The 26,133-nt window shown below is 45.6% G+C and overlaps 1 pseudogene; it reads left to right on the forward strand.

Moving 5' to 3' along the window:
* The first annotated feature begins 10,983 nt into the window (after positions 1-10,983).
* LOC100437231 (succinate dehydrogenase [ubiquinone] cytochrome b small subunit, mitochondrial-like) lies at positions 10,984-25,625 on the forward strand (annotated as a pseudogene).
* The last annotated feature ends 508 nt before the right edge of the window (positions 25,626-26,133 follow it).

The following is a 26,133-nucleotide window of genomic DNA, read 5'->3' on the forward strand; positions in this document are numbered from 1 at the left end:
AGAGGCAGGGAGCTGAGTGTCAGTGCCTGAGACCACCGCAGGAAGCCAGGGACTGTAGACCCTACCCCATGTGGCTAGAGGCTCAAGTCGTGGGCCAGGCTCCTTGGTGTGAATCTCAGTTCAACTGCTGATAAGCCGTGACGCCAGTGGGCTGTTGGCACTCACAAACCTCTGTCTCATTACCTGTCACGTGGAGTGATGCTGATGCGGCTTTTCATAGGGCTGTGTGGGGAAGCAGGCAATGAACCACACAGAAAACACCCACAGAGAGTAAGTGCTCAGTGGAGGCTGGTTACCATTCTTTGGAAACATAAAGAAAGGCTTTATGCATCTCTATATGAAATGTTAACAAAATGGTGAACCCATGAAACCGGTTTGTTCATGGGAAGATTTCCAGTCGTGCAGCAGGCTGAGAGCTACTGAGGCAAGTGAGAGCCAGCTAGAGTTGACAGGCAACGTCACATCCCGTCTTGTGCTGTTGACTGACTTGCCTCTCCCCGACGCATACCCCTAAACACGCTGCAGTATCATTGAGGGCAGGGGCTGCGGCTCACTTCTTTTTTTTAACTTCATAAAAATTTCCTTTATATCTAAAAATGTCATAAACATAATTCAAAGACCAAGTCCAAACTGGGAAAAACATTTATTGCAAAGCAAATGCAATAATAGCTTGATGATCTTTATTTATTAAATATTTTTTTTTTTAGAGATGGGATCTTGCTCTGTTGTCCTGGCTGGAGTGCACAGGCGGGATCATAGCTCACTGCAGCCTCGATCTCCTGGGCTCAAGCGATCCTCCTGCCTCAGCCTCATGAGTAGCATGCCACCATGCCTGGCTAATTTAAATTTTTTTTTTTTGTAGAGATGCAGTCTCACTATGTTGCCCGGGCTGGTCTTGAACTCCTGGCCTCAAGCAATCCTTCTGCCTCAGCCTTCCAAAGTGCTGGAATTATAGGTGTGTGCTACCACACTCAGTCAATCATCTTTTTAAAGAATAATTTATTTTGAAACAATAATAAACATACAGGGAAATTGGAAGTACAGTATCCAAAACTATTTTATTTTCTTAATCCATTTGAACAAAAGTTGCTGATCTGATGCCATAACACCCCAAATATTATGCAGCCAAGATAATAACACGATTGTTGTTGTTTTAAGAAACCTACTTTTGTACTGATAACTGGAACAAAGTTTGAAACCTGGAAGCAGTGCTGGTGCAACAAACCCTAATCCATGGGGCACTGGCTCTGGGCCCAGGCAGTGGGTGGAAGCAGGAAGGACCCTGAGGAGACTGACAGTGAGGGCTTATAAAAAGGTAGTGCCTGGCTGGGCGTAGTGGTTCATGCCTGTCATCCCGGCACTTTGAGAGGCTGAGGTGGGAGGATCACATGAGGCCACGAGTTCGAGACCAGCCTGGACAACATGGCAAAATGCTGTCTCTACTAAAAATACAAAAACTAGCCAGGCGTGGTGGCGCACATCTGTAATCCCAGCTACTCGGAAGGCTGAGGCACACACAAGACTCACTTGAATCCAGGAGGCAGAGGTTGCAGTGAGCCGAGATCATGCCACTGCACTCCAGCCTGGGCGACAGACCTGGACTCTGTGTCCAAAAAAGGTGGTGCCTGTGGGTAGTCCTAGCTACTCAGGAGGCTGAGGCAAGATGATCCCTTGAGCCCAGGAGTTGAAGGCTGCAGTGAAATATGATTACACCACTGCACTCCAGCCTGCACAAAAGAAAAAGTCCTTGTCTCTAAAATTAAAAATAAAAGCAGAAAAAGCTACTGTAAGCTGGAGGTAAAGGGATCTACATTATGTAGTGGCAGGCAAACTTGGCAATGCTGTTGTCTGTAGTTAGGTAGAAAATAGGAAATGTTCACATCCTTCACCCACTTTTTGATCGGATTGTTTGTTTTTTTCTTGTAAATTTGTTTAAGTTCCTTGTAGATTTTGGATATTAGACCTTTGTCAGATGGGTCAATTGAAAAAATTTTCACTCTTTTTGTAGGTTGCCTATTTGCTCTCTGATGATAACTTCTTTTGCTGTGCAGAAGCTCTTTAGTTTAATTAGATCCCATTTATCAATTTTAGCTTTTGTTGCAATTGCTTTTGGTGTTTTAGTCATGAAGCAAAAGAAGACATTTATGCGGCCAACAAATATATGAAACAAAGCTCATCATCACTGGTCATTAGAGAAATGCAAATCAAAACCACAATGGATACCATCTCAAGGCAGTTAGAATGGCAATCATTAAAAAGTCAGGAAACAACAGATGCTGGCGAGGCTGAGGAGAAATAGAAATGCTTTTATACAGTTGGTGGGAATATAAATTACTTCAACCATTGTGGAAGACAGTGTGGCGATTCCTCAAGGATCTAGAACCAGAAATACCATTTGACCCAGCAATCCCATTACTGGGCATATACCCAAAGGATTATAAATCATTCTGCTATAAAGATACATGCACACGTATGTTTATTGCAGCACTATTTACAATAGCAAAGACTTGGAACCAACCCAAATGCCCATCAATAATAGACTGGATAAAGAAAATGTGGCACATATACACCATGAAATACTATGCAGCCATAGAAAAGGATGAGTTCATGTTCTTCGCAGGGACATGGATGAAGCTGGAAGCCATCATCCTCAGCAAACTAACACTAGAGCAAAAAAAACCAAACACTGCATGTTCTCACTCATAAGTGGGAGTTGAACAATGAGAACACATGGACACAGGGAGGGGAACATCACACACCCAGGGCCTGTTTGGGGGGTGGAGGCAAGAGGAAAGAGGATGGAAAGCATTAGGACAAATACCTAACGTATGGGGGAACTTAAAACCTAGATGATGGGTGCAGCAAACCACCGTGGCACATGTATACCTGTGTAACAAACCTGCATGTTCTGCACGTGTATCCCAGAACTTAAAATAAAAAAAAAAAAAAAAGAAAATAGGAAATGAACCTAATGAACCCACTGATCTAGGGAAGATTTTGGCCTCTTCTCATTGCTTATAATAACATGTGAGAGGAGAAGAACTAAAGAACTAGAGTTGAGTTTAAAAGCTAGCCATAAAAATAAAAATAAAAAAATAAAAATGTTTGTGCGCACGCACACACACGCACACTGACATCTGTTTCTTTAGGTATTGAAAGCTATGAGCTCATGTGAACATATCCAATCCCAATCATTCTAGTTTTCTCCAATTGTGCCTTTAGCCCTTTTCCGTGTCCTTACAAGGCTTGCTTATTCACTGCATCCCTGCGTGCAGGATCTTCTTCCCATGGGGTTGTGGATCGCCCCTCCAGCTCAACACTTGCCTTCGTGTTACTTTCCCTCTACTGCAGACCAATACCTTCTAGCCTGTTTCCATTGCTGCACCAGCCTGCACCCCAGCTCCGAGCCTCCACTTCCGGCTGTCCCTGCATGGACACCTGTGGAAAGGCCACCCCCGCGTGCATGCGCCGTCCTCAGCTTGCACAAGCTCTGACTCCAGGCTGGGCCCCCCTCTCACTTGTGCGGACCCCTACAGCAGTAGTTCTCCAACTTTAGCATGCACATCAATTTCCTGGAGCATGCCTTTTACAATACAGATTCCTGAGCCTTATTTCCGGAGAGTTTGATTCAGTAAGTAGGTTGGGGTGGGGCCCATAAAGCTGCGTCTAAGTCAGCATCCTACTGATGTAAGAGTGAGAGCACCACACTGAGAAACGCTGCGCTGGCGTCCCCAGCAGGCAATGGGCTTTGTTTCAAGTGGATGCTTGAAAATGTTGTGTTGACGAGGAAGGCTCAGCTATTTTCATGGCAAGGCAGGGCATTGTCAAAGGTTGGAAGTAGGTAGGAATTGTACCTGGAATAGCTCAGTGCGGTGCTCCCCAGAGGCATTCACCCAGCTTCTGCTGCCACTGCTAGTGATCTCCACAGCCAGGCTGAGCTTGGCCCTATTACCACTGAAGGGCAGTGGAGACCAATCACTGTCATTGCACCAGAGGCATCAAATGGCACAGCCTGACCTCTGCTTATTACTATTGTGTATTTCTGGGCATATCAATTTTAAGGTATTTACACACCTTGAAAACATGGCTTGCTTGGCAAATTCTACTTCTTCTGGAGACACTGCGATCATCTGGCCAGTGAGCGTTAACTGGACACATCGGGGATCTTCTGGATCAACGATGTTTTTTCTGCATGTGAAAAACGTTTTTCGTATATCAGAACAAGGATAGAACATCAGCCGGCAATTCTAACGATTTTATAAACTTAAAAATAGTAGTCACATTCCTGGTTATATCATTCAGGTTATGTTATGGATATTTACTTTAAAATACTCAGGCCTTGCAATAGGTGTGCTTGTGTAGGTTAGATATCAGTCTGCATTCTGGGGCAGTGAGATAACATCCGAAGCGCCCTAGGCAAAAGTGCACATTTGAAGGTGGAGGAAATTGAGACGGGAAAGTTCCCTGACCCCTCGAGAGACTTGCGACAGCGGGGTAGGGTGGGGTTCGGGGGGTGGGAGTGCTTGTTTTGCTTGCAGGAAGGGGAGTACACAGGTGAGCACGTGCAGGAGCTGGGGCGAGTGCCTTTTTAGGCAGGAATGAACCCTGTACCAACTTGCCCACAAACTCTGGAGCCCCAGAGGGCATGTATTACAAACAATGCTCTTTTAGTGGTTGCCGTCAGCAGATAGCTAAGTGTTAATCAGCTCAGTGGCGAGTCAGGGTGACGTACATCCTGCCCTCTTGGTACCCTGGTTCTTGTCTGGCATCCAGGAAGAATCAGGTCATACAGACTTAAAGGCTGGTGAGTGCAGAGGTTTTGTGAAGCAGTGGAAGTGGCTCTCAGCAGAAGAGCTGGAAAGAGGCTGGTGCAGGAAGGTGATCTTTCCCTGAGGCCTGGCCATCTCCGGCCAGGCTCCTCTCCAAAGTCGTGCCATCTGAAGTTAAGCTGCGTCCATCCATCCACTCCGACTCTCAGTTGCTTCTTCGCCTCTCGAAGTCCAGCTGCTTTTCCCTCTGCCAGCTGTGGTCTGGGGTTTATATGGGCCCAGGATGTGGGGGCAGGGCAGGCCAAAAAGCAACACTGGCTCAAAAACAGGAATGCCTGTTCTCATTTAGGGCGGCAGGTCCAGGCTTGAGGGTGGAACCCTTGCCAGGGACCCTGCCCTCTTGCCTCCCGTTCCTATCAAAATGGGGAGTTATTATTCAGAGGGAACGATGTTTCAGTTCTGTTGTGAATACGTTCTAGAGATCTGCTATACAACATAAGAGTTCACAAAATAATATTGTGCACATAAAAATTTACTAAGAGGGTAGATCTCATGTTAGGTGGGTTTTCTTTCTTTTTTTTTTTTTTTTAACTGCAGAAACAAAACACATCAAATGGACACAAGAAAACTTTGGCAGGTGTTGGATGTGTGTGTAATATGAATGGCATCCCTGGAGTAGTACAACGCATCTGTCTGGATCCAGCAGTGACTGGAATAAGGGCTTTCAAATATTGCCGTCAGAACCTGCACTGGAGGGTTCCTTAATCAGAAAAAGCATATTAGAAATAATAAGAGCAGTAGTGTGATCATATTTGTGACTGCTTGCTAAGAAATGTTTCTGTGGTGACAGAATTATCCTAAGACTTGTTTCCACTGTAAAGGTCATCTGGCAGGGAGGATGTGGGGAAGGGAACTTTTTCTTCTTTTTTTTTTTTTTGAGATGGACTCTCGCTCTGTTACCCACGCTGGAGTGCAATGGCATAATCTCGGCTCACTGCAACCTCCGCCTCCCAGGTTCAAGCAATTCTCCTGCCCCAAACTCCCGAGTAGCAGGGACTACAGGCACGCACCACACACCCGGCTAATTTTTGTATTTTTAGTAGAGACGGGGTTTCACTATATTGGCCAAGCTTGTCTCAAACTCCTGACCCTGTGATTCGCCCGCCTCGGCCTCCCAAAGTGCTGGGATTACAGGTGTGAGCCACTGCGCTCGGCCCAATTTTTGTATTTTTAATAGAGACGGGGTTTCACCATGTTGGTCAGGCTGGTCTCGAACTCCTGACCTCAGGTAACCCACCCGCCTCAGCCTGCCAAAGTGCTGGGATGACAGGCGTGAGCCACCGTGCCTGGCTTGTGGGGAAGGGAACTTAAAGCTCTCACTCCTTCTAATCATGTCAGGGTGCCTATTTCTGGAAGAAGCATAAACAAGAGAATCTGATTCTCCAAATGTCGTTCAGAGACCGGCATGTAACCCACAAGAGAATCTGATTCTCCAAATGTCGTTCAGAGACCGGCATGTAAACCCACAAGAGAATCTGATTCTCCAAATGTCGTTCAGAGACCGGCATGTAAACCCACAAGAGAATCTGATTCTCCAAATGTCGTTCAGAGACCGGCATGTAAACCCACAAGAGAATCTGATTCTCCAAATGTCGTTCAGAGACCGGCATGTAACCCACAAGAGAATCTGATTCTCCAAATGTCGTTCAGAGACCGGCATGTAACCCACAAGAGAATCTGATTCTCCAAATGTCGTTCAGAGACCGGCATGTAACCCACAAGAGAATCTGATTCTCCAAATGTCGTTCAGAGACCGGCATGTAACCCACAAGAGAATCTGATTCTCCAAATGTCGTTCAGAGACCGGCATGTAAACCCACAAGAGAATCTGATTCTCCAAATGTCGTTCAGAGACCGGCATGTAAACCCACAAGAGAATCTGATTCTCCAAATGTCGTTCAGAGACCGGCATGTAAACCCACAAGAGAATCTGATTCTCCAAATGTCGTTCAGAGACCGGCATGTAAACCCACAAGAGAATCTGATTCTCCAAATGTCGTTCAGAGACCGGCATGTAAACCCACAAGAGAATCTGATTCTCCAAATGTCGTTCAGAGACCGGCATGTAACCCACAAGAGAATCTGATTCTCCAAATGTCGTTCAGAGACCGGCATGTAAACCCACAAGAGAATCTGATTCTCCAAATGTCGTTCAGAGACCGGCATGTAAACCCACAAGAGAATCTGATTCTCCAAATGTCGTTCAGAGACCGGCATGTAAACCCACAAGAGAATCTGATTCTCCAAATGTCGTTCAGAGACCGGCATGTAAACCCACAAGAGAATCTGATTCTCCAAATGTCGTTCAGAGACCGGCATGTAAACCCACAAGAGAATCTGATTCTCCAAATGTCGTTCAGAGACCGGCATGTAAACCCACAAGAGAATCTGATTCTCCAAATGTCGTTCAGAGACCGGCATGTAAACCCACAAGAGAATCTGATTCTCCAAATGTCGTTCAGAGACCGGCATGTAAACCCACAAGAGAATCTGATTCTCCAAATGTCGTTCAGAGACCGGCATGTAAACCCACAAGAGAATCTGATTCTCCAAATGTCGTTCAGAGACCGGCATGTAACCCACAAGAGAAAGCTCTTCTTGGCCACAGCTTGTGCCTTATGCTGTTGCAAGCTGTGTCCATAAGTGTTTGGGAAGATGGTTCAAGGATGAGGCAGCACAATGATAATATTAGTCACTTACATTCACATAGTGTTTTCAGTATTTCTAAAAGCCTTTCACATATATTCCATCATCTGCTGCTGTAGTAAGACTTGTTAATTTTTATACCAAGGACATTTGTACATCACCTCATTTTGTTTGATCTTCATGACAACCCTAGGAAGTTTTATTATTAACCCCTGTTTAGAAGTAAGAAAAGTGAGACTCAGAGGGGTTAAGTTGTCCAGGGCCATGGAGCTCACAGGGGTGCAGCCAGGCCTGTAGGACCCTACTTTAGGTCCTCTGGTCTCAAGTAGAAAGCTAGGCTACCTTCCAGCTACTTGGGAGGCTAAGGCGGGAGAATAGTGTGAACCTGGGAGGCGGAGCTTGCAGTGAGCCAAGACTGCACCACTGCACTTCAGCCTGGGTGACAGAGCGAGACTCCGTCTCAAAAAAAAAAAAAAAAAAAAAAAGGTAGGCTACCTATCATCTGGTCAGAGTCTCACTCTGTCTCCCAGGCTGGAGAGCAGTGGTGCAATCTCAGCTCACTGCAACCTCTGCCTCCCGGGTTCAAGCGATTCTCCTGCCTGTTTCCCAAATAGCTGGGATTACAGGCGCACACCACCATGCCCGGCTAAGTTTTGTATTTTTAATGGAGGCGTGGTTTCACCATGTTGGCCAGGCTGGTCTCAAACTCCTGACTTCAAGTGATCCACCTGCCTCGGCCTCCCAAAGTGCTGGGATTACAGGAGTGAGCCACCGTGCCCAGCCCCATCTGGTCCCTTATATCTGGGTATATCCCAGACTCCACCTCTCCTCTATCTCCCAGATCCAGTCAGTCCCCAAGGTTTACGGATTCTTTATCCCAATATCTGATTATAAACTTTTAAATATCATGCTGGGACATTTTCTCAAAAGCTTGCCTTGGGGGTAAAAAAAAATACTACCACATGGGAAAAAAAAGAGCCTGTTGCATAGAATTGTTTATGATGGCAAAAATTGGAAGTAACCAAAAAGCTTAGCAGTGGGGAAATACAAATAAATTAAGTTTTATCAATACTGTAACAATGCAGCCTTTAAAATAGATGAGATAGAGCTATAGGTGTCCATGACAAAGATATAAGTAAAACTGTTACAGGCAGTGAATCTGTATGGATCTGCAGCAACCTCAATTCTTGCCTCCTCAGAAGAAAGAATTCAGCTGAGGGGGGCATAAGGCAGAGTGAGAACTGAGGCAAGTTTTAGAGCAGGAGTGAGAGTTTATTAAAAAGTTTTAGGGCAGGAATGAAAGGAAGTAAAGTACACTTGGAAGAGGGGGCCAAGCGGGTGACTTGAGAGATCAAGTGCATGGTTTGACCTTTGACCTAGGGTTTTATATATTGGCACACTGACCTTTGACCTAGGGTTTTATATGTTGGCACACTTCTGGGGACTTGCATCGCTTCTCTCTGATTCTTCCCTTGGGGTGGGCTGTCTGCATGTGCAGTGGCCTGCCAGCTCTTGGAGGGGAGCATGCACAGTGCGTTTATGGGACTTGTACACATGCTCACTTGAGACGTTCTTCCCTTACCAGTTGAGTCTTCCTATAAGGTCACATACCAGTTAAACTCCACCATTTTGCATCTTGGTGCACACGTGTGAGCCCACTCACCCAACTCCTCAGATATTAGTGGGAAGTCGCTGATCACCAACTTCAGGTTTTTTCTATCTATTGGGAGACTACCTTTCCCTGGTACTGGGTGTGACCAATTATTTTTTTAGAGAGACAGTTAACCACCTGACCACCACCTGAGAGTCACCTGACATTCCTGGTGGGGGTGAGATTGGGTCCTCTCCTGGCTTGCTCATGTCCGACTAGCTACTCACAGTAACAAAAACAGTTGAAGAAATTTAAAAAATCTCTGGACCTTCAAACTCCTTATTCCAAAGGGAAGGTTAAGCCTAGAGATTGAGTTATGCAACTCCCTCTTCCAAATAAATCACTGTTACCAGCATTATGCATCAGCCAGACTCCCTGGGAAAATGTTAAAGGCTTCAGGGGTCTCCAAATGACTGCCCCTACAGACCATTCACAAGTAAATTTTTTGCTGGCCTCCCATAAACAAGGACATGCCAATTGTAACTTTAGGTCTGCAATCTAAGTCTAGCTCCTGAAACTAAAGTCTGTTTGATTCCATGCTGATAATGGAATTGACATTCCATTGCAAGCTTATCTTCCCAGGTGCAGAATAAAGACAAGACTGGATCAATCATTCCTCTGCTTACCCAGAGACATCTGCATAATAAATTCTTCCTTTACTCCCTTTTTTTCTTTCAAACATTCACCTTATCTTATGTAAAATGTTGATTTACTGGGCACTAACTAAAGTCTCACAAAGATATAACCATTGCCTTACCACCTACCTGCCTCTCTTCCTACATGCCTTTCTCCCCTTTAAGAAAATGTACAAATACTAAACCTCCTGAAAACCTCTTCAGGAAAATAGCCACAGATAGGTCTGTGGCTTGCGTGTTCCTGGACATGCACTGAGGTTGGCTTAATAAATCTCAACTGATTGAGACACTTGCTTCAGTGACTCATTTTGGTTATCAAGAAAAATATGTGTTGTGTGGCTCCATTAAAAGAATAAAGAAAGGGCTGGGTGCGGTGACTCACACCTGTAATCCTAGCACTTTGGGAGGCTGAGGCAGGCAGATCACCTGACATCAGGAATTCGAGACCAGCCTAGCCAACATGGGTGAAACCCTGTCTCTACTAAAAAATACAAAAATTAGCCGGGCATGGTGGTGGGCAGCTGTAATTCCAGCTACTCAGGAGGCTGAGACATGAGAATAGCTTGAACCTGGGAGAGGGAAGTTGCAGCGAGCCGAGATTGCACCGCTGCACTCCAGCCTGGGCGACAGAGCAAGACTCAGTCTCAGAAAAATAAAATAAAATAAAATTATAATCTATGGTAGTTTTGATACTGGAAAAATGTGGTTGTTAAGTTGTAAATTTTTCTTCTAAGATGAAAGAATGATGGAATGTAATCTATGTAACAAAAGCCAAATCTACATTTTTGTAAAAATAACTGAGATGCATAGGAGAAAAGAAGTAAAAATTGTAAGAAGAAACTGAATTCACATATATGAAAAATATTTAGAATTTGTGTCCGAATGATACTGTCATTAGTTGCACCCAATTTATTTGTTCACTATTAAAGCTAATTTCTTCATTAAATTGTTCTGTGATGAAAGCAATGAAATTAACCTTCAGATGTAAGTCATTATAGAATAATAACACAGTACATTTACATAGGGAGCATTTTTGCTTCTCTACTGTGGGTAATTACATAGAAATAAAAAGGAGATTATATATTTTAAAAGGCAAATAGAAAACTTTGCATTTACATGGTGGAAAACCCAGCTAAACTTGGTATCACTTCCTTCTACACGTGGTAGACAGGCTAATGGCCCCCCAAAGATGTCCACATCCTAATCTCTGGAACATGTGAATATGTTCCCTTATATGGCAAAGAGGAAGTCAGTTGCTAATCAGCTGATTTTGGATCGGAAGATCATCCTGGATGATTTGGCTGAGCCCAAGGCAATCACAAGGATCATTAAGTGGAAAGCGTTGAAGTGATTTGACTGAGAAAGACCTGCCTGGCCATGGCTGGCTTTGAATACAGAAGGGGCCTGAGCCTTGGGTTGCAGGCAGCCTCTCGAAGCTGAGAAAAGCCAGGAAACAGACTCTGCCCCAGGGCTTCCAAAAAGGAACATAGTTCTGCCAATGCCTTGGTGTTAATCTGGTGAGACCTCTTTTGGACTTTTATCATGTTATTGACCTCCAGGACAATAACATGATAAATCTGGGTTATTTTAAGTCAGTAAGGTGTGGTATTTTTTTACAGCAGCAATACGAAACTAATATACCATCTAAAGGAAGTTGGATGGCAGCCCCACCCTTAGTCACAGGAGGGCAACACACCTGTGGTTACTGGCAGCTGCGCCCCTGAAATGGCCAGCAAATGCAACAACAGCTAGGCAAGAGGGCCCTGAGCACCCTGGGGACCCTAATGCAGGCTGTCAATTGGTGAGAGGCTACTTTGGTAAACAGGGGCTGTAGGAGGTGTTGCCCCTCCTCTAGGTAACAGATCTCATCTATTATTGAGACATCCACTTCCCTCTCACATGCAGTTTCAGGAACCCTAGTCCATCCCCAGGTCCCGAGAACCTGGATTGCCTAAGCCAACCAGCATATTCCAGTCCCTGGCTATAGTGATGGATTCAGGGACTGACACAACAGCAAGTTTGGTCACAAAAGCTCAAGGAGCTACTTGCTGAGGACTTCCAGAGTGGAAACCCACCTAACTCTTCTTTGGAGTCTACCTGGAGAGATGCTCACTTTTGTTGGACATAAACGGGAGCATCCGTACCTGGGGGGCAGCCACACTGGATTACAAAGGAGCCACCCTTAAAATGAAACAGACACCACAGGAGAGAGGGAGAGGGAAAAAAATCTCATTTGGTTGACATTGTTTAGCCCCTGAGAAAAGCCTTCCTCTGAATTTTTCAGTAAAGTGAACTGTTAAATTTCTCAATTCTTTAAGTCCATATGAGCTTACTTTTCTATTTCTTTCAACTGAAAGATTGCTCACTAATTACAGGGCTTCCAGTTTCTGGAGCTCTGTTTGTCTCTGTTCTTTGATGTGGTGGAGACGTGCCCACCTAATGTTAGATGTGTTAATAGCGATCAATGAGCTATTTTTCATAAAGGCAATAAAGAAGCACCCTGGGGTGTCCCTTTGGGCTCTCTACCTCCTGCAACTTGAGCGAGCTTACTTATTTTATTTGTGTTTCACTGGTGTGGGTGACCCTGGGAGCTGAAGGACATGGGCTGTGCTGATCGCATCTCTCCTTCAGGCCAGTGGACATTCTTTTGGGTATTTCTCCCCTTTTCACCTAACTTTAGAGTCGGCTACCCATGCCTTGTGAGGGTGGGCAGCTTGTAAACCAAGAGGATCCAGGTCTCAAGGGTAGGACCAGATAAGCCTGATCCAGGCTCTCAAAGTGGCCATCTGGGGAGCCCAGAGGGATGTCCTTCCTGCCTGAGGACCCTGGTGGAGAGTGGCAGGAGCCGTCCTGGACTGTGACGTCTGCCCTCCGGACCCTGACTGCGCTCACTCATCGAGGCTGGCCTGGTCCCCACCCAGCACTCAACAGGTGGCCTCTGCTGGGTGAAATGCTTGCATACCCAGCCAGGAGCTTCTTTTTGACCTTTTTATTTTTATTTTTCCTATAACAGGGCCTATAATGGTATGTGAAGATTCAATCTAGGGAGTCAAGGGATCAAATATCTGTTCTTAGGGGGTGGGTTTCATGCCCAAGGCATGGATGCCATTGTACTGGGGATTCCAGAATGCTTCTGAATCAGAATGATCAGTCACAGCACTTTGTATGCAGCGGAGTGGATTACATGGATCTGGGGAGTCATAAAGGACACAATAAGGCAGTGCTCCTGTACTCAAATGATCTCCAATTAAACGTGAAGCTTGCCTTCAGGATAGTTAACCTTCTCGGAGATAAGTAATTATTCTCTTGCTACAACAATTTCTTTTACACTCATATTTTTATGGACTACAATTTTGTAAGAGCTTCACAAGGGATGCGTTTTTCTAAAAATACATGTAACTTTCCCAAACACTTTATATTTTGATAGTATATTTAAAAGTCTGTTTTATTTTTATATGTTTGTGTTCAGTGGTAAAGAAAAATATTGGAGGAAAGGATGTATTATGTTTTTTGAGGATTTCAGAAATTATACCTATATATAAACATACTGAACAAATGACATTAAAGTATTTGTTTAACCTTTGATTTTTTTATAATATAGAGAAAATTGGCCAGGAGTTGTGGTGCACACCTGTAGTCCTAGCTACTCAGGAGGCTGAGGCAGGAGGATTACTTGAGCCCAGGAGATTGAGGCTGCAGTGAGCCATGATCATGCCACTGCACTCCAGCCTCGGTGACAGAGTGAGACCCTGTCTCACACACACACACACACACACACACACACACAGACACACACACAAGAAAAAAGGAAGTGGATTGGACTACCCAATCCTGCAAATGATAAAATCACCATCATTGTACAATGGTTCTCAACTGGGAGAAGTTTCCTCTCCATAAAAGGCAACTGGAAATCTGGGGAGCATCTTGGTTGTCACAGAAACCGGGTTGAGGGGCTCCATCTCCTTGGTGGGCAGGGGTCAGGAATTCTAAATGTCCTGCAATGCATGGGACGATCTTACACAAGGAACTGTCCTACCCCAAATGCCAATAGAACCCATTGAGACACGTCGCAAGGCTTTGTCTCTCCCTGATGTATCCAGCCAGATAGTAACAGAAGGAAGGTAGGTGTAGATCAGGCTTTCTTAACCTTGGCACAGCTGACATTTTGGGCTGGATGATTTTTTGAGGTGGGGGGCTGTCCTTTGCATAATATTTAGCAGCATTCCTGGGCTCTACCTGCTAGATGCCAGCAGCACCCCCCACCCCAACCCAAGTTGTAACAACCAAAAAGGTCTCCAGACATTGCCAAATGTCCCTGGGGAGGAGTCTCTCAGCTCCCTGTTTGAGATCCACTGGTGGAAATGCAGGTAAATTTTTCGACTTAGTGGAGGGAGAGGAGTGAGTTGCCTCGTGTGATTTCGTACTGTGTCAAATAAGTGTGGACGTCATCTGCAACGGAGAGAGAATGAAGGGGAACGTTTAGGTTTGTTCTTTGAAAAAGGGCTCTTACTGGGGAAATGAAATGGGATTTTCTAGGCGTGCTGAGAACGCATGGGAGGATTCTGTTCATGAATTGAAAGGGGCAGCCTCAGTTCAGCCACGTGGTTTCCCTGGGCAGACCTGAGCCACCTGGGTGCAGGAACAGAGGAGGTGGAAGCAGAGCTTAAAGGGGCTGGGTATGGCCAGGCAGGAGGCAAGAGGGTCAGAGGAGGTGTAGGTGGTCTCAGGGCAATCGTAAAGATAGACCATGGAGTCTAACCTGGGCAAAGAGAAAGGGGAGCCAGGACATGCTGACGGGTGGGAGGATCGTGATGGGGACAAAGGGTTGGCAGCTCCATGTGGTCCAAGCATGTTGCAGGAGGGTTGCACAAGCAAGAAGGGTAGGAGGCATGGAATGGAAATTCTGGATGTGGTGCATTTGCTAGCAAATCTGGAGTGTGGGTGGTGAGAACCTGGCTGGAGAAGCTGGAGTGTAGGATGCGCCCTCCACACAGTGCTGAAGGCAAGAACAAGAAGATGGCAGCAGAAAGGAAAATGGTGAGGCCTGCAGCTTCCACTGCCAGTTTTATTCCTGTTCCCTAGAGTAACCCTAGAACAAATAGGATTTTCCTGTTTGGTGCTAGCCTTTCCAGCATCTGCAGAAAGCACTGTGTCGTTCCTGAGACTGCTCCTTTCCAGGCTGGCTGCTTTCAGGCATCCCAGCTTGTCAATGTCCCTGTTAAACTATGGGATCCAGAACTGCCTTCGAAACTCCAGCAGGAGGTGAGCAAGGTTGGGGAGGCGTCTCACCTCCACCACCCTCTACTCCATCCTCCTAGGGATGCTATCCACAATAGTTCCATGATTCATCATCATAGGAAACCTATCAAAGAAAGGAATGGTCTTTGGTATGACATCCTTCCCAACCAATATTGTCTGTAAGTGGTCACTTCTTCCTATTCTTATGGCACAGAAAAAGCTTGTCTATTTTATTAATATCTTGCTTTTAGTTTTTATTTTATTTTACAGCATACCAGTATAATGCCTCATACTGTCCTAGTTAATTTTTTTCCCAGTTTTGTTCATCTTTCTTGGCACCATTTTCCTGGTTATGACATTGGCTTCTCTTGACAAATTTCTATGTCTCCCAAATATGTATTTTTCAGTGTCTCTCACTGTATCAAGCTTCCAGTTGGTTCAACCCCAGAATCCTTCCTCTGGCTTCCAGAACCCTTCCCCCTACTTTTCAGGGCATTGTGAAAGGTCAAAGAAGCAGAAACCTCCTACACAGAGTTCAGATAAAACCCCGCCCTACCAGTAGACCCTTTTGGTCATTCACCTAATTGTTCATTCATCCACAGTTTCACATCCATTGTGAAATTTGGTAAAAGAGAAAAAACAAACATAAATCTGCCCAAGTTATTATTCCCCAGTTTATCTTGACTGTGAGAATATGACCATGTAAGTTTCTTCGAATGCCTCAGGGAAATCCACAATAGTTTCCTAATGCATCATCATAGGAAAACTATAGAAGAAAAGGATGGTCTTTTGACATGACATCCTTCCCAACCAACATTGCCTGTAGGTGGCCACTTCTTCCTATTCTTAGGGCACAGAAACCATCCCTTCAACAGCCTGTTCTAGAATCACTATGTAAGTTATTTGTGTTCACCCACAGATCCTCCCAACCTCTGATTTTTGAGACTCTGAACGACGCTTGACCATTTTCAGGCTGTTGATGTCTCTTTTACTCCTCAATTCAGTGTTCCCATCCATGACTTCCCTGATTTCTCTTAATGAAATGTGTATTGTTCAGAAGCCTTGGACATACAGTTGGCCTTCCACATCCATGGATTTTTGCATCTGTGGATCCAACCAACAACAGACTGAAAATATTTAGGAAAAAAAAAGCTACAGTCCAAAATAAAAAATAATACAAATAGGCTGGGCGCAGTGGCTCATGCCTGTAATCCCAGCACTTTAGGGGGGCCGAGGCGGATGGGTCACCTGAGGTCAGGAGTTCAAGACCAGCCTGGTCAAATCACAAAACCCCATCTCTACTAAAAATACAAAAATTAGCCAGGTGTGGAGGCATGCACCTGAAATCCCAGCAATTTGGGAGGATGAGGCGGGAGAATCGCTTGAACCCAGGAGGTGGAGGTTGCAGTGAGCCGAGATCGCGCCACTGCATTCCAGCCTGGGCGACAGAGTGAGACTCTGTCCCAATAATAATAATAATAATAATAATACAAATACAAAACCAATATAGTATAACAACTATTTACAGAGCACTTAAATTGTACTAGGTATTATAAGTAATCTAGAGATGACTTAAAGTACGCAGGAGGATATGCGTAGGTTATATGCATAATATCCCATTTTATATCAGGGACTTGAGCATGCACGGATTTTGGCGTCTCTTGGTGGGGGGCTGGAGAAGGGTTCCTGGAACCAATTGCCCATGGATACCAAGGGATGAATGTATGTGTTTAACTGGAAGAGTGGTCCATTACATTTCCTTACTCATCTTGGGTTAGAATTTTCTCTTATCCAGTGTCAAATGTTGTGATTCAATAGACACTGGCCAGCCACTCACAACAGACGGCACCAGAAAAGGGGGGATGTGGACCCACTTCCTGGACAGGAGAGCAACAGGCGTGTTCAAACAGTCCACTCTGAGAGGCAAGGCACTATCTAGCAAGACGGTTCAATGTATGATGACCCCTTTCCTTTGAGTTTTCACATTTATGTAAAACTTTGATATGCTGAGATTATATTAAAATTTATCTTCATCAATTGAATCTCACATGTGTTTGAGCCATTTTAATTTCTATATTTAAAACATTTATATTATAAATAAGTGCAATCACGACACTTCCAACATACCAAAGAGGGCTGTAGCATACATTAGAATAAACCACCATGTTTCTATCTCCACTTGCACATCCATTTAAACTGTTACTTCCATCCTGAGGTAGATGGAATAACAGCTCCCCCAAAGATGTCCTAATCCCCAGATGCCAAAGAAGTCCTAATCCCCAGAATGTGTGAATGTGACTTTATATGGCAACAGGGACTCTGCACATGTGATTAAGTTAGGGATCCTGAGAGGGAAAGATTATCCTGGATTATCCAGTGGGCCCAATATAAACAGAAGATCCTCCTAGAGGGAGGCAGAAGTTTCAAGTGAGCAGTAGGAGGTGGGATGACAGAAGCAAGCCCTGAGAAGGGAGGTAAGCAAGGGGCCACGCGCCAAGGAATGCATGCGGCCTCTAGGAGCTGAAAAGGCAAGGAAACAGCTTCTCCTCTGGAGCCTCCAGAAGGAAGCAGCTCAGCCCACACCTTGGTTTTAGCTTTGTGAGACTCATTTCAGACTTCTGCCCTCAGAACAGTAAAAGAATACATCTGTGGCCGGGCACGGTGGCTCAGGCCTATAATCCCAGCACTTTGGGAGGCTGAGGTGAGTGGATCACGAGGTCAGGAGTTCGAGACTGGCCTGGCCAACACAGTGAAACCCCGTCTCTATTAAAAATACAAAAAATTAGCCAGGCATGGTGGTGCACACCTGTAGTCCCAGCTACTCGGGAGACTGAGGCAGGAGAATTGCTTGAACCCAGGAGGTGGAGCTTGCAGTGAGCCGAGATCGCGCCATTGCACTCCAGCCCGGGCAACAGTGCGAGACTCCATCTCAAAAAAAAAAAAAAGAATACATCTGTGCTGTTCTAAAGCACGAAGTCTGTGGCAATTTCTTACAGCAGCAATGGGAAATGAAAACGCTCTTCCTTAATGCCCCCATGAATATTCCTCATATGCAACCAATAAATAGCCCCACACTGTGCTCAAGGCTCTGCACTTGTTGAGGGCTGCAGACAGCAAGAAAGATGTGGTCCTGGCCTCTGGGGAGCTGCCCTCCAGCAGGAGACACAGACACCAGGCAGCTTGCCACGCAATTAGTGATTTCATCACCTGCTATTACAACATGGAATCCTGAAAGTCAATGAAGTTCTGAGGGTCAATGAAGGCTGAACCCTAGAAAATGAGTAGGAATCAGATAAGGGGGTGGGCAGGGAAAGCACGCTAGACAAAAGTGCTTCCCAGCCTCCTGAATGGGATTAGTGTCTTATAATAAAAGAGGCCCCAGAGAGTTTTCTGGCCCCTTGCCCCAAGTGAGGGCACAGTGAGAAGATGCCACCTCTGAACCAGAGAGCAGGTGCTCACCAGACACTAAATCTGCCTCAGCCTTGGCCTTCCACCCTCCAGAACTGTGGGAAATAAGTTTCGTTGTTTCTAAGCCACCCAGTCTGTGGTATTTTGTTACTGTTATTTGCACAGACTAAGAGCCAAAAGACCACTGGGACCAGGATAAAGACAAGGCAAGAGAGTGATGTCCGAGGCTGGAACTGTGCCGGGGTGGGCCATTTAGGCCTTGCAGGATATATTAAGATTTTAGAACTTTCTCCTAAGAGCAATGGGAAAGATTGAAGAATTTTAAGCTGGACAGTAGAATGATGAGACGGGTGTTTTGAAAATATCCCTCTGACTTTAGAATGGAGAATGGGTTGATCCAGGGCGACCTAGTTGGGAGAATTTAGAATACAGTGAGTGATGCTAAGGGCTTGGGCCAGGAGGTGGAGAGAAGCAGCGAGCCAGGAGAGGCCTGGGAGGTACAGCAAGTGAGCTTTGCGGACTGGGTCGGGGGTGTGAGAGGGGGAAGGAGCCACAGCTGGCAGCTGAGTCTGCCACGCAGATAGGGAGTCCAGGTAGAGGAGGCCTCTGGCGGGGAGAGGAGGCTGGGTTCGAGGTGCCCAGGAAGCAGATGAACTTGGGTCTAGAGCTCAGATGAGGGGTCTCAGCTGGGACTATACATTTGGGAGTCACTGGCACATATGAGAGGAGGTTTGAGGGTAGACTGGATAGAGCAGGAAGAGGTGTAGACTGAGAAGACACCACCAGCTCATAAGAGCTTCTCTCTCCCACCAATCTTCTACAGGCCGATAACTTGTAGGGGATTTAACACAAGCAGCTTGAATGGTGCGTATTTCCATGTGCGTCTTATACCTTCTCCCTCCCCTCAAAGGCAGGTGCTGTCTTTTTTTCACGTTTATCTATGACGGTGTTTAGCATGGCTCGTTACCCAGCAGATGCTCAGTGAGTATTTGTCCAGGCGAATGCTTTATTGGAATAGGTGGCCCGCATGGACCTGCACGCATGTATTTAGAGCAAGTTTCATGTCTTGCCTCTATTGCAGTGCAAGCCTATGATGGACATGATATTTGAACAATTCAAATCAACTTAAAAAATACTTCTGTGTTTTTGCTGGTTCTGCAGCTTCTGAATCAGAGCTTTCTGAAACGTGGGTGGGGGTTCTCACTGCCTCTGAGATGCAGCTGATTCCACAGAGGCAGGGAACACAGTGGGTAACAGTCCGGCTCGGGAGCCAGGTTGCCTGGGAGTAAATCCCAGCCCTATGAGTATTTGGCCTGTAGATCCTTAAGCAAGTCCTTCACACCCTCTGTGCCTCAGTTTCCTCATCTTTAAAAAGGTGCTAACAAGTGTACATCTCTCTCGGGACTCTTGTAAGAATCACACGAGTTATTTCTATAACTCTTCATGTATATCATATACTGTTTCTCCCTTTATACATAGGAGGGGTACAGTGTAAATAGGGCATTATTGATTTCCATCTTTTTTTCCGGTCTGTGCTGTCCCAGTCCTGTGCAGAAGAAACACCTGTTACTGACCATAGCTATCATTTATTGGTGCTGACAGTGTGCTCAAAACTTTACACAAATTGAAACATTTCATTCCCACAGTGGACTTAGGGTACTATTATTCCCATTTTAGGGTGAAGGAGATTGAGAATCACACAAATTAAGTTTCTCAAAGCCAGGCAGATATTAATGGGAGGGCTTAGGACTCAAATCGATGATCTTCAAATTAGAAGCCCTTTTCTCTAATGTCTTGATTCTCCTATTTAACTGTGGATCAGGAGTACTCTGGCTGTTCCTTGAAAGTGCAGATCCCAAGGCCCTTATTTTCAGAGACTGCTGGAGCCCAGAATTGGCATTTTCAACAGAATCAGGGGGCTCTCCTGGGCTCAGGCTGCTCCTGAGCAGGGTTTAGTCATACTACAGCCCACCAAATGGTTCCAGAATCAAGCCCAACAGGGTCAGACTGGCCTCAGACCTGCTCCCAGGCCCTGAGCTAGCAGCCAGGCTGAGAAAGCAGGCTTCAGTGTCACCCCAGGGCCCTCTTGGCTCATCTCCAGGATCAGGTGATCCTCTGTGACTGAAACAGGGCACCATGGCAGCTCCCCACCTGCTGAGGGTCTTGCTGCAGTGCTGACCTCTGACTGGAGGCCACTCTGAAACCAATTCTCAGATTCCTTCTGAGTTCCCTCTGTCATTTCCGCAGACACTGCCAGGACCTGTCCTGGGCAGGCAGATCTCTTGCTACTCAGCCCTGGGTCCCTGTGCCTCAGCCTGGATGGCAGATGTCAAGAATAGACCCATGACCCCTGCCCCCTCCCCGTAGAGGCCTCCATAGACCAAATGAAGCCTCAGGGGGTGCTCTGCCTTTTTTCTTTTTCTGCATCACAGAGGATCCAGGAGGTGCCCCCTAGTCTAATATGTGACATATGCTATGGAGTGACGCCCTCCCTGCAGTGCATGTTCAATTGTCCTTTTCAAAAGCCTGCTATTCATCTCGTTAGAGATGCACCACAAACAATGCATTTAAAAACGGACCTGCCTGCCATTTGAATGCGTGATTCATTTAAAGGGAAGAAGGTGGCTACAGGGAGAGCAGAGGCCAAAGGGAAAGGGAGGCTGAGCCAGGATTGGAACTGTCTGTAGAGACCACGCAGCAGAGAGCAGGGTATGGTCATGAAGACTAACTACTGCACTGTCCATTTTTCTGTCTTGCTATTCTCAGCCCCTCAACCTCCTAGTCTGAACGATGAAAGGCAGGAGTGGATGGCCAGGGCCCTTCCAGGCCATCAATATTTTTAAGCACACTGGAGTCTCATCTCATTTTACAGGGGAAGCTTTGCTGCTTCGAGGGTCACACTGGCCAGCAGCCCCAGCTGGCCTTAACTCTGCCCATGCTGCAGAGACCTCAAGGACAAACAAGCAGGATGGAAGTGGCTGCACAAACCAAGATCAGCAAGGCTGTCCTAGAAGACCAGGGAAGGGTATGGGCTTTTCAGAGGGAGGAGCCTTGGACTGGGAAGTCCCAGGAGGCTGAGTCACAAGAGAGGAAGAAAATGAAATCCTGGGGAATAAATCGGTGAGGGAACTCTAGTCCGTAGGACTAGAAAACTGAGATATAGTCTTAAGATGAGAAGAAAGAGGTAAAGAAGGGAGGGAACACCAAGGAGGAGGTTAGTGTCTTATTTTTGAAGGCCAGGTCAGGTTGGGCAGGCTGAGCTGGAGATGATGGGTAGACGGATGGACGGACATACCGATGGGGAGTGAGGATGTCAAGGTGGGGGAAATTGCAGCCACGCTGTGGAACCCTACTGAGCTCCCCTATTGCGGACAGCCTTGGTGTTAACTGTTAGGGGACTTTGTATATGTGGTCACGTGTTACATCTTGTTGTCTTCATTCAAATGATGGTGACAAGTAAGCAAGGAGGTAAGAAGAGCCTGTGCCTTTAAGGGTTCATGTCTATGCTGCCTGGCTTATAGTAAGTGCTCAGTAAATCTCATTTGAAGGAAAAAAGTCTTATTTTCATCACAATATTTAATGCATTGTCTTGTACTCAGTATGCTTAATTGAATTGAATTTATTATTAGTATCTCCCTACCTTGTCTTTATACGTTTGGAGTAACAGCTTTCCCTCCCAAGTTCCTTTCAATTAATTGAAATCTTTTCTCATGTTTAGACACTTTCTTACCATTTCTACACACTAGATAACTTAGGTACACTTCTTTGTCATCTCAGGAATGTTACTTTAATTATTTGCTTGTCTGATGGGGAAAGCCCAGCCTATAAGCACAAAAGGACATTGACAGAGAACATGTGCAACTGGAATGTCAATATTGAATCCTCTGCAGTTTTCCTGCTTCTTCCAAGACAAAAGAAGAGAAAATTAGGCAAAGACACATAAGCACAATATTTGCAAGTCATATATCTAAAAAGGTTCATATCTAGAATACATAAAGAACTCTTACAACTCAACAATAAAAAGATAACCAAATTTAAAAATGGGTAAAGGGGGTTTAAATAGACAGTTCCCCAGAGGAGACATACAAATGGCCAATAAGCACACAAAAGGATGCTCAGCATCATTAGTCATGAGGGAAATGCAAATCAAAAACCACATCAAGATATTGCTTCACACCCACAAGGACAGGTATGATAAAAAAGACAGACAATAACAAGTGTTGGTGAGGACAAAGGGCAATCAGAACCCTCATACATTTAGGAAAACAGTTGGGCATTTCTCCAAAGAGTTAAACCCAGTTACCGTAAGACCAAGCAATTCCACTCCTAGGTATATACCAAAGTGAAATGAAATCATATATCTGCAAAAAAACTCGTCCATGAATGCTCATAGCAGCATCACTTATGAGAGCCAAAACATGGAAACAAATGTTCATCAACTCATGACGAATGGGTAAATAAAAATGGATAAATAAAATGTGGTATATTCATGCAATGGAATATTACTCAGCCATAAAAAGGAATGAATTATAGACACATGCTACAACACGATGAACCTTGAAAACATTATGCTAAAGTGGAAGAAGTCATTCATAGAAACCCATATATAATGTCCAGAATAGGAAAATCCATAGAGACAGAAAGAAGCTTAATGATTGCCAGGGGCTAAAAGTCTTGCAATGAAACCCTTATGTCCATCTTAACAGCCCTGAAAGCTTTTTGGTGGATGTATATTTATGGGCGTCACATCCTCATCACTTATTTGTGTCATTTCTGCTTTAGATGGAGTCATGTCTAACAGATAAATAAAACACTGATAAGCTGGGTGGGGACAGGTGGTCAGAAGATGGAGGAAAAGGATAGTGTAATGGCACAGGAACTACAATCATTAGTGAATTCATGAAATGGACAGGAACCACGGAGACAAAGCTCAACAGGGTTGAAATAAAATTAGAGAGAGAGAAGTGACACCAGAGGAAGGTAAAAGAGACTACTTGAACACTGGCTCATCAAGCTTTCTCTTTGCAAAGTTCTCTGACTCTTCCCAGACAGCTCTTTTATTTATTTTTATTTTTTATTTTTATTTTTTGAGAACAGAGTCTACGCTCTGTCACCCAGGCTGGAGTGCAGTGGCACGATTGCTGCTCACTACAGCCTCGACCGCCTGGGCTCAATGGAGCCTCCCACCTCAGCTCCTGAGTAGCTAGGACTATAGGCGTGTGCCACTACACCTGGCTAATTTTTTTATTTTTTGTAGAGATGGAGTTTCACCCCATCGACTCAATGCCCTGCCCTGAGTCATTTTTAAAAGAGCTATCCACCAGGTGTGGTGACGCACTTTGGGAGGCCGAGGTGGGTGGATCACTTGAGGCCCAGTAGTTCTAGACAAGCTTGGCCAACGTGGTGAAACCCCATCTCAACTAAAAATACAAAAATTAGCCAGGCATGGCAGCACCTGCCTGTAGTCCTGTCCAACGGGAGGCTGAGGCAGGAGAATTGCTTGAATCTGGGAGGTGGAGGTTGCAGTGAGCTGAGATCGCACCATTGCACTCCATCCTGGGTGACAGAGCAAGACTGTCTCAAACAACAACAACAAAAATGACTCAGGTTAATGTCAGCTCTAGGAATACAGGAAGGTGCAGCAAAGAAGAGGTAACATGAACAGAGGGCAATTTATTTAAACTTATATGTTCCTTTCAAAAGGAATGAACAAGATTCAGTGAAGAGAAATTGGATTCAGCTTCTATATCCGATTAGGTCTGGGCCCTGGGCTTTGAAATGCACATTCCGTCTCAGGTGGACATAGACTCCAGACAGAGATGCATCTTGGCTCTTAGCAAGCCAGCCGCTGCAAGCAGGTGTTCACTGTGTGTTCACTTGATCCAGCTCATCTAAAAATGACTGAATGAATAGAGTGCTAAATCCAGTTCTAGGGGAACAAATCCCAGGGCCTGCCTTTGCAGTTAGATCGGTTTGACGTTTTCATCTATCATTCGACATTTTCTCCCTACAAGTACAGTTAAAGAGATGGAGGCTGGGGGAGGAGTGGCCACAGGCCATTCTCATTTCCAGAATCTCTTTTTACTTTTCACACAGAAGAAACAATTAAACTTGGTGCACCCTCATTTAGTTGTTTGCACGAAGAGTTTATCTTGAACCCACAACATAAAGGCAAACTGACCCGCCTGCTGACACCCTCCCCTCACAGAAGCAGCTCCTCTTCCTGTTGATGTGTCTGCAGTATAATGGACTGCCTATGAGATAGGGCAGGGATTACACCTACGTCCCCGCACACCATCCCAGTTGCTCTGGTGTCAGCAGTCTTTCTCTGGTGTGTGATTCCTCAGTGCTAATTTGCATCTTCAATATGCGCCCCTACAAGCAAGTTGTTCCAAGGGATCCTCATTTCTGAGAGGCTTCCTTTCTAGGTCTCATTGAGGCCCACTGGGCTTCAATCCATTCCATGGTCTGGCACCTCCCCTCAGAAACTAGATTCCTTTGCAAACTGGAATCTATTCAGTTTGCAAAACCACACCAGGCTCTGCCAAGAGCCACTGGTCATGGTGAGGCAGGGACGCCTTCATCCTGGGGGAATAAGAAGGGGTGTGACCCATGGCCATCTTTCATTAAGAGCCTTTGGAGGAAGAGGAAAAAGTACTCCTGGATCCTCCTTTCTTGATAATCAAACCAGTCTACCTAGGAAACTAGCATGTGTCCAAAACTATCAATAGAAATATTTTCAGGAGCCCTCAGGAGTGAGGTGGCTGAGTGCCCTCTGTGGCACCCAGGAGGCCGAGCTCTGCTTCTCCGAACCCCAGTGGTCAGACCTGCTCACGTCTAGGCATTTCCTCGGGACCACCCTACCCCAGGACAGGGTGGGGTGCAGCACATTCACCTGACACCGAGCCACCATTCTGGCTCCAAGGCTGTGTCTCTCCCCTGAACTAGTGAAAGGGCTGACAGTGTTTTGCTCCTGGGCCCGCTCCCAGCTGCTTATTTGAACCCTTGCTCTGAGAGGGCCTATGCTGCGGCTGCAGCCCTTCCACTCCACATTCACTGGGGCCTTGGACAAGTCGTTACTGACTGTATTTAAGAGGGTGCATCTCAGAAAGCTGTCAAGGCAGGCCTGTCGGCACTTTCAGCTTTGCTGGGCTGTGCTGTTTCAACTGTCACGACATGGGCATCTGCAAAGCTGTTGTCATGCTGTGGAAGCTCTGACCTTTTTGATGGAATACTTTAAACCCATGCATACATTTATGTAGTCAGGGGACATCTGTCCATGCTTATGTTATTGAAGGAAAGGGAAACTGGTGTCTGCCTCTTTGCCTCTTGCTTTCTTGTGCCATTCAACTTACAATAGGGAGGGAATAATAGAGAAGTCCGTTAACAGACATATTCTCTTAATCACGTGGTTATTTTCAGAATTTAATTTTTTTTTTTTTTTTAAAGACAGAGTATCATTCTGTCACCCAAGCTGGAGTGCAGTGGCCTGATCTCGGCCCACTGCAACCTCCACCTCCCGGGTTCAAGCGATTCTCCTGCCTCAGCCTCCCAAGTAGCTAGGACTACCGGCCCACACCACCAAGCGTGGCTAATTTTATTGTATTTTTAGTAGAGACAGGGTTTCACCATGTTGGCCAGGTGGGTCTTGAACTGCTGACCCCAGGTAATTTGCCAGCCTCGGCCTCCCAAATTGCTGGGATTACAGGCATGAGCCACCTCACCT

Source organism: Pongo abelii, chromosome 12 (genome assembly GCF_028885655.2).
Source record: "Pongo abelii isolate AG06213 chromosome 12, NHGRI_mPonAbe1-v2.0_pri, whole genome shotgun sequence".
In the NCBI taxonomy this organism is placed as follows: Eukaryota; Metazoa; Chordata; class Mammalia; order Primates; family Hominidae; genus Pongo; species Pongo abelii.